This window comes from Festucalex cinctus, chromosome 7 (genome assembly GCF_051991245.1).
Source record: "Festucalex cinctus isolate MCC-2025b chromosome 7, RoL_Fcin_1.0, whole genome shotgun sequence".
NCBI lineage: Eukaryota > Metazoa > Chordata > Actinopteri > Syngnathiformes > Syngnathidae > Festucalex > Festucalex cinctus.
This window is the reverse complement of record NC_135417.1, coordinates 5904134-5913723: the sequence shown is the minus strand read 5'-3', so window position 1 is coordinate 5913723 and position 9590 is coordinate 5904134. Positions and strand designations below refer to the sequence as shown.

At 39.2% G+C, this 9590-nt stretch overlaps 1 protein-coding gene across 2 annotated transcripts in view; it reads left to right on the top strand.

Annotated features, from left to right (window-relative positions):
- The first annotated feature begins 23 nt into the window (after nucleotides 1–23).
- The window catches only part of LOC144022035 (uncharacterized), a 30698-nt gene continuing 21131 nt past the window's right edge, over nucleotides 24–9590 (top strand). The window contains exons 1-6 of one of the 2 annotated variants that reach the window (XR_013284247.1): nucleotides 24–170; nucleotides 1704–1791; nucleotides 3161–3281; nucleotides 5467–5521; nucleotides 6497–6763; nucleotides 6933–7059. The gene's annotated coding sequence lies outside the window, so the exon portion shown is untranslated. Of the gene's footprint in view, nucleotides 171–1703; nucleotides 1792–3160; nucleotides 3282–5466; nucleotides 5522–6496; nucleotides 6764–6932; nucleotides 7060–9590 lie in introns of those variants that run through there. The other variant, XR_013284246.1, reaches the window with a different exon arrangement.

Genomic DNA, 9590 nt, shown 5'->3' with positions numbered 1-9590 from the left:
ACTGGCGGTTGTTGAAGCTGTGGCGAATCTTTAAAATCTTAAGCCGCTTGTACGCAGCCACCCTCCTGTTCTAAGTCGCGTCTGGATAAATATTTGTTTGTCAGAGAGCACCACACGACCAAGCAACAACTGGTTGGGACAGCTTGCTCAAGTGTAACGTGTGAAGTCAAGTTTGTATACTTTGATACATACATGCTATGCTAGCTAAATCGTTAGCGTTCCTCGTGCTAGCGGGTTATTGACTCAGGGGGAAAAAATACTATATTGGAGTTGGACTTTTCCTCAGGCTTTTGTTTGATTGTCGGCAACTTCTCCAGTTTTTGCCATATAAATGTGGTACAATACTAAGTACGGTATTAACACCGACACAACGTGCCTCCTTTTAATTTGCCTCAGAAAAAAACATGACGTCACCAGACTACTAAATGGTTGTCGTGTACAAATGGAACCTCCAAAATCGAACATCATGCAATTATTAGTTGCCATTCAAAGTGACCATGTGTGTATTACTCACACGTTGTCAATGCATGGTAATTTTTAATTAGAAAAAAAGGAAAAAAAGTAATAATTTTCACCCAACCTACTACAGGAGAAGATATATATATATATATATATATATATATATATATATATATATATATATATATGTGTGTGTGTGTATATATATATATATATATATATATATATATATATATATATATATATATATATATATATGTATGTAAAATTATTATTATTATTTAAATGAATGAACGTTGAAAAATAAAAAAAAATTCACTGGAAACTGGAACGTAATGTGACCACCAGGTAGTTGGCCGGCACCCAAGCGCATTCTATTGACCAACTGCCACTGGTATCTGTGGCATCTCAGCAGCTGAGCCCTAAAATGTTATCTCTATAAAATGTCACTTCATCCTAATAAAGGTCTTAAATTCCAACAGACACAACAAGCATAATTTATTTATTTTTTCCCAGTTTTTCCATCCAACCATTTGCAATTTTGCTTGTCCTCATTGGCTCTTAGGGTTGGTTTTGAGTGGTTGCCAACCATTCCCATCGAAGTGGACAAATTTCCACACTCAAATTCACATCTAAGGCCAAATTAAAGTCTTCAATTAGCATAACATGCATGTTTTTGGATTGTGGAAAAAAGTCGGAAGTAACTGGAGAAAACTTGTGCAAACACAGCAAGAACATGCCATCTCCATACAAGAATGCTGAAGCAAGGATTTGAACCCAGAGCTTCAGGAGGCAGACATGCTAACCACTAGCTTCCATGTCCTGTGAGGCTGGAATGAGTGAAATCTGAACTGAAAGACGGGGGTGGTTGTGTAATCGGGTACCTTATGGGCGGAGCTTGCTATTCATAATTTGGTCACTTGTTAATGTACTCAGGGATGTTGGTTGATGCCCATTATACGGTATATATATAAAAAAGATAAAGTAATGTCCTTGATCCTAGTAAAACTCATACTTGAGTCTGGCTGCGTTGATATCACATATAATGGTGTTAACTAATGTTAAATTCCAAATTGTGTGGCTTATGTGGCATTTCGACTTAAGAGGTTGCACAGTATTTTATACAGCTTGGTTCTTGCAACAGCCTGATTTGACCAACATGGTCAGTTACATTTCTGAGCTATTGTCAAATTCATAAATGCAACACATATCTGACACTTTGTATTTGTTTCTTTTTTTTTCAGGGCCATTTGCTTATCTCAGAGCTGTCCTATGTAGCTCCTCCTTACAAGCCTGGTGCTCTTTAGACTGCAGACATCCAGCCATAACAACGTGAGTCAGCTTGTTGAAGGCCAATAATGTGTTCATAAATACCTGCTTTGATGACAGAATCATGGACTGACAGACTGCTGTTCATAACCCATTAAAGCCTAAAGTGCCCTGCAAAACATGCCTCTAAAACCTATAGGTGACTTTAGAATCACACCCAAAAACCTGAAGTTTTCCTGGAAATTCATCGATAGCTCAGCCCCTGAAACATAATTCCAAAATTATTTGCGAGCTTACACCTGTTGCTTTCGCATAACCCTAAGTTTATTATCGTAAACCTTCAATGTATTAAAAAAAAATCAACAAACTTCGCACAAAAAATCCAATAAGACAAAATGTGTGAATAATGCATACTTTATTATTTTTATTTTTTATTATTTATTTTTGTTTGAAGTATTGTATATTGTTTTATTTCCTTGTGTGAAGTTAGATGATTTGCAAAACTATATAATAATGTGTGTTGTATTTACATTTTATTAGCTAGAAAGTTTCTCATTCTAGCAGTGATGCGTGTCTCTTTGTGACCACTAGAGTGCAGCCATGTGTCTCAAAATGTATATCTAAACATGTACATAAAGAACATTGAAATGTAATTTACTGCTTTATGTTTCATTTGTAGTTGCCATCCTGTTTTTCGTAACCTCAAATTTAAGTTGTATTTATTTTTATCTAATATGCTATATTTTAGTAGATGTTAATTTGTGTTTTTATAACTTTATCCGTTATAGATTTTATTGCATGTTACTTAGAGGAATTTCATAATTAGAAGTCAGAACTGATTGCTTCAATTTAAAGGCCTGATTACTACACATTATTCTATTTTGTAGGTTTTATTTCTTCACAGGATTGCATGGTGGGCCAACTAACCAGCCCACCAGGTCTTTAGCTGAACCCCCGGAGGCCCTTCCTGTTATTAACTGTTACACTGATTGCATTACATAGTCTTTAAACAAGCACTTAATTTTCTCTAAGCGTCACAGATCGTTCGGTTCATTTATCAGTGTATTTATTTGCTTGCTTTCCAATGTGTGCATCACCTTGCTCAATTGATTTCCCCTGTTGGTATGGCATTTGTGCTGCTCGGACACATTACGCTGCGAGCGAGGAACCGTCAAACTGGGACAATCGTGGTTTAAACACATTTTTCACAAACGGGCATGAGTGTTAGCCATTTAAGCGAGCAGCTGTAGTCAGACCACGTCTGGAGCCATCACTGTGGGCCACGCGCAAGCCACATGCCACCTGCTTTGCCTTTCAAAACATATTGATTTCTCTCGTTCACAGGGAGCTTAATTCCATCGATCGGTCAGGCCATTTCAAGATCTGTGTAAGCATTCCTTGCCCTAAGTCACATGCCGACTCTTTCCCTCAGGTAATGACCGACCTTGAGCTTGGGAATGGTTTGTCTGGCTGCACAAGTCTGTCTGTGACATTCAGGCCCTCCACTCTGGTTTCCTAATGTGGTCAGCATGCTTGTGCCTTCCAAACAAAAGGTATGAACAAAAGACGCTCACACTTCCTCCTTTGACCTTTACCATGCTCTCCTCCTCCTTCACTTCACTGTGGATCGATACCTATCTGTATTTGTAGTGTATTAAACTGCTGATCTCATTTCACATTGAAAAATCATGGCAAACTGTACTTAGTATAGAAACTCACAGGCAAAAAAGCAAGTTTATTAAATAGACACTACACTTTTTAGGATTAGTTTCATGATGCCGAAGAAAAAACAGTTTGAACTGTAACTTTAGCTGACCGAAGGAAATGTTTGAGCGGTTTGAAAAATGGATGGGTGGATGCTTTATTTTGACTTACATTCAAGATGAAATACTGTATTGTATCAGAGTGAAGAGAGTGCATTGTATCACAAAATAAATTGTGTTCCCATTGTAAACTTTATCATTCCTTTTTGACTTCAGCAAGTTTTCCACAGAATTATCGAATAATTTTCTGAGATTCTCAGGATGTAAATCCAATGTAAAGATGTTTTCTCAGCAGATAAAATGGCCTTAAATCAACCCTAATAGCATCTTAAATCAGCATGCGGACTCTTTCTCACTCGACGGAATGTTGCTTGTGGCTTTTTAATTGCCTATATTTCATTCACACTCCTAGCTTTGGTCGCATCAAAACGCAGAATGCATTACAGCTCCACTCCAGCCTTCGCCCCATCGAAACGCAGAATATATAACTCATCCACTCCACTTCAAAGTGGGTTGTGAATAGGCAAAACAAACATGAAAAGAATGAAACATTGTGTACACAAGAAATAAATCACATCTTGGGGGGGGGGGACGGGGGGGGGATCACACGCGCAACCACTAATCCTCAAGCTTGCGGTTCCAATAAGAGGACTTCACATTTCCATTATTATGTATTTGGAGTAGTATGTGGTGCTTGAATGGGTTAAATGGTTTTTGTGGACTGATGTTGAAGTAAATTTAATGTAACATCCTAAGCTCATTCATTCACAGCCATTTTCACTGAAGCAACCTCTGGCTGTTTTACTGGCTTTTGACTGGTTTTGCATAGTCCACAGTATATTCTGTTCTATTGCTATAAAAATATTGAACCTACTAAAAGAACGATTAGAGTCTCTTCTTTCATCAAGAAATTTGTATTTGCATTGCATTTGTATATGTTTCTGTGTTCCAGCAATTAGCATTAGAATATGGCAAAGTTTCATCATGATTCACAAACCTGAAGAAAACACTGTGAAATAGAGCTCGTTGCAACATGGCCCTGGCAGATCTCTTATACTCTGCTGCCACCTGCTGTCCGTTTTTGTAACATCTACCATTGCTTTAAGCGACCTCTTCATATCAGAAGCTGTGTCAAAGCCATCTGTATGATCTAGCATAAAAATAAAATAAAAAATAAACTAAATTCATTTTTGGCTGTGCAGCACAAAGTATTGAAAAAAATGTACAAATACGTTTTTGGGTTTGGAAGTGTTTATGGGTCAGTGAATAACACCGCTGTCGTAGGACACAGGAATCAGGGTTCAAATTCTGGTCAGAGTGTACACGGAAAATGGGTGGGTTGCATCAGGAAGGGCAGGTATATGCTGCAAAAATCCCAAACTTCATACATATACTAATATTGGCCGTCTGAAGACATCTGTATGGCAATATATTTTTACACATATAACGCCACCTAGTGGCAAAAAGAAATATATCTTTTACATTTTGATGTATTGCGTTGAAAATGTTGGCAGGATACAACAGAAGTTTTGACAGAAAAGCCAAAAGGTGTTGATCATGCTTCCTTCCTAATATTGTGACCTTGCGGCAGTGGGCGTGGCCACAAATTCTGATGATTCGTTGTGACAGCAAAATTTGCCGTAATTTGACCCAGATGATTCTATCTTTTCAAAACCTTCTTTTTTTTTTTGCCTTCTCAAATACTGCAAATTTTTGGGCAAAATAGGGAGATTCTTGCATTTAAAAACAACGTGCCATGACTAGCCAGAACCACATTACCCTGACGCCTATTTTTGTTTAGTTATTTAATAGCCTATAATTGTATCACCCTTAAAATTAGGTGAGCCTGTGCAAAATGTATGCCTCAGTTGGGGCCACATATGTCAAGCAGAACAATTGAACATATGCAAGCTTGTGCAAGAGGAGAGGTGCAGGGTGGTTCAGTTTACAGTGTGCCCTTGTTGAATCTTTCCAGATCTCCTGGCAGGCCGCCTCCTCTTTTTGCTGTCCACACAATCCAATCACTCAAGGTGAGCGGGCATGCTCACTCTTTTCACTCTTTTGTTGTTGTTGATGTTTTAGAAACAAATGTTTAAAAGCGAAAAGCTGACCCTAAGGACGAAGAAAATGTGTTATTGTGAAACATGCCAGCAGTTGCTATGGAGATGTGCATATCTGTTCAGTGGTCTAACATTAACCTTGTACTCTCTTCTTGACTGTTGGCTGCTACAAACACACTTTATTCCTCCCAATCAATATTTCAGCAGCAGTCATCAAACACATTAGGCAGCCCATTAATATTGATGCAGGCCTTAAAATAGTAAAAGAAACACATGTTCTCATTAGGATACCATTGTGCTGATTATGCTGCACGCGTTGTGGTACAGTGTACGACGGTATTCGGAAATACCGTTTCATGTGACACAAGAGGCTGCCCTAGCCTTGAACCACCATTTACAAACCTTCCCTTCCCCCATCTGCATTTCTCCCTCGGCCCCTTTTTGCTCCTCTGTGCTTTCTTTCTATCTGCCTCTCCCTCACACACACTCCCACTCCTGCAAGCTGAGTGTCTTTCCTGTATGCTGGGGGGCCAGCGGAGGGGAAGTACGCCGAGAAAGAAAAGCACTCGGAGTTCAAGTGCACGGGCTTAAAGACACAGCTGGCTGTGACAAAGGAGTGCAATAAAGTGAAACTAAACAGCCACAAAAATGGAAAAAGAATGACTTGTTGATAATGTTCCTTGGTACATAGTAATATGGATCATATCAGAGAAAAGGGGGGGAAATTCAAAAATATTTGAACAAGAAAATTGAGGAAGTCTCCTCCCCTTTTTCCTTCCACCCTTTCCCTCCCACCTTCCTTTCTCTGAATCGCCGTCCCTCCCTCTCACTTCTCCTTCATTCCTACCATGCATTCACACACACACACACAAAACATTCACATAACACACACACACACGCACACACGTGGCGATTGATGCGCTCTCCCTCCTTCGCTTTTCTCAGCTCCAGCTATTTGCACCTCCCGAGACTTTGGCGGCTCTGGACTCGCACTACAGAGGAACCGGTTCTGCACAGCCGAAGCGCATGCCATCCCACCAGCACCTCTGCCAGCCCCTCGTTTTACTGCACAAGGCAGATAAAATGTGAAGAGTGGATTGGCGCAAAGGCTGGAGGGAAAAGAGAAATGTAATCCTGCTAGTTATGAGGGACGGCACGAACTCCTGAGTGGGCCAAGTGGGAGGAATCAAGTGGTTGAAAACGCGGGACAAGGTAAAAAAAAAAAGTATCAACTTGCTCTCTTGAAGTTATTTAACAAGCTAATTTAACAGAGTTCAATTTCCTATTTCAATGTTGTTGTTTTTTTTGTACTCTCTTATGTTGACCATGTGGAACATGGGTTTCATAATTTGTAAAGTATATGTTAATCTTTCCCACTCAGATGGAATATTTTCCCTGCCTACAAGCTTCTCCTGTATTGCGGCCATGGATTCTATCCCCAATATTTGTCAGTTTTAATTTGTAGCCAGAAAGCCAGCTTGCTACTTGGCCAAAAGGTGATTGTAAGGCATGTTTGGTTGCTAAATGGTTGTTAAAACACTCTTAAATTGATTTAAATATATGTAAAATATATGATTGATGGGACATGTTTGTCTAAAAGAGCTTTTATCTAACTGTTTAAAAGGTGAAATCAAGAATTAGTATAATTTGTCCGTCGTGTTGCCTACACAGTGACAAATCTTGCCTGCTTTCAGAATACATTCATACATTCCGTGCTCTGTGTACCCACACCACTTAGTACCCGTGTGATTGTGTCCATGTGCCTCTCACCTCCCTGTTGTGTTTCTAATCTCTATTGTGTCAGTTTTTCTCCACATGTGCCCTCCAGGGCCTGTGATACATCCTCTTTCAATCCAAGCTCTTAACAAGCCTACCTATCTCCATGGAGACCTGCTTACAGCTCTCGGGCCTTGAACTTGAGCGCGAATACATGCAAATTGACAAAGATGCCCTGCTTGTCTCCCTGCCCTGGAGCAGCATTCAGCTGAGGGCAGAAAATTGCATAGGCTGACTTTGTTGTTGATGGTCTTGATGCAGTAGCTGTGCATTAGTTCAGGTTTTATTGAGACTCGTTTTAAAAGTCAGACCGGTTATCTGAGTGGATGTTATGGCTTGTTAATTTTGTTTTGTTTTTCTAACCTATAGTTATCCCGGTACGGGAGTTGTGAACAGATCCTCATTTGGAATGCTGACCTAGCAATTTTTCGGTTTAAGTAAGTTTATGGGTAAGGTTTAGCAGAAAGAGGTATTGAGTTTTTCAGTGGCAACTGCAAGTTACTCAGATTGTAAAATTACTCATTTTATGACTGTGTACATGCAAGAACACAATAGGGGACATTTATCTCAAGCAGTATTATTAACCTCATAACGCAATATATTGACATTTAAAGTGATCAGACAACTTTATGGTTTAATAACAGTAGTTATCAGTAGTTCAGTTATCGTAAACAGACCGAATCACTACATTTACAGCTTTCACTATCACTATTTATCTAGTACTGTATCAAACAGAAATGATTCTTATCTTTAAAATGTTAGTTTTGAAGGCATAACTGAGAATTTTGGTAATTGAAGGCTGTACTGTTCTGCCATCCCCGCCTTATTAGTCGTTTGATTGTTTTCCCGAAGGTAAAGGGCAGATGCAAATAACCTCTCTCCAGGGCGAGAGTAGTTGTTTCTTTTGGCTCTTAACCACTACTATTCTCTGAGGTGCTGGCAGCTTAACCAATTAAGATGTTTTATAAATGATTGAATCATTGATTTCCAAAACCAATGGTAACACCACAGCCTTGTTTAGATGACTATGCTTCCATATTTTTTTCTGTCTGTGATCCTTATAGCGCATGTTTGATAACTCATTGGCAATATGTTCAGGCCAACATCTATTCAAGGTTTAAATTAGCCCAATAAAAATAGCAAATCAGATGCACATAATTAGAACACACTCCAATTAGTCTTTTGGCACTTCATGAGGCACTGCTGTAAAGTTACCCTGCCACATGCTCAGTCCACTCGTTTGAACATTTTTGTGTCATGAAAACATCTGAAGTATTTCAACAGAGATTCGAAAGGCATTCCAAGTACATCTCTGAAACCAACCAGGGACGGTAAATCTTGAGCCAGGTTTTTTTTCCCCAAGGTTTCTTTCTGTTAAAGGGTGTTTCTCCTTCAGATTGCTGCCAAGTACTTTCTCAATAGTTGAGAAATATGGCCTTAGATATCTGTAGTGTGAACAGGGCACTTATTTAAATACATATGAAATTGTATAAGTATACTTAATTTAATACGATACTCAAAGCATACAAGCGGATAAGAAACTTCTGCTTATATTGAATCCTTGCTGAATGAAATTGATTACTCTTGCCATGGATAGTTTTTTTTTTTTTTTTTTTACCACATTCGGCTTGAAATTACGATTAATGGATCTGTGACATTAGAAGAAAAGAGTGCCAAAATGTTGTGTGAAAGCCCCCTGTGTAATGAAACACAACTCGTTCTTCACAATCAATTATGCAGCCCTGGTGTGAAGGGCTACACACAACAGGCATGATCCAGTTGGCAAAGTGAGAGCGACAGAGAGAGATATGCGCCATGTGACCATCCACTATGGATGTGCTGAAGCTCTCACGGTCTGAGTGTGCTATATTCCCTCTGGACTAAGTGTTCCAGTTGCATTTGTCGGTCTTCTCTAGGACACAGGGTTGAAATGGGGCTGCATTGGGAGAGCTCCATCTGCATACCCGCAGGGCTTTCCTGCTTCATAAGCACACGTTCCCTCAGCTAGACTGAACAGAAAAATTAAAGTTGAAATTCTGCTTTTCCTCCAGCACTTTTCAGTCATTTTACAATGTCCTTTTGTTGTCAACAACGAGCTTTTTGTTTAGTTTTGTTTTATCTGTTTCGTTTTATTCCTGCAGACACCACATCCGCTGATTTGCAACAACCAAAAACTAATCAAAGATCACAATTAAATCATGTATGGTAATTTATGGAAGACTTGCATAATTGTGTTCCTTGCTGCAATGGTTTCAGGATTTCC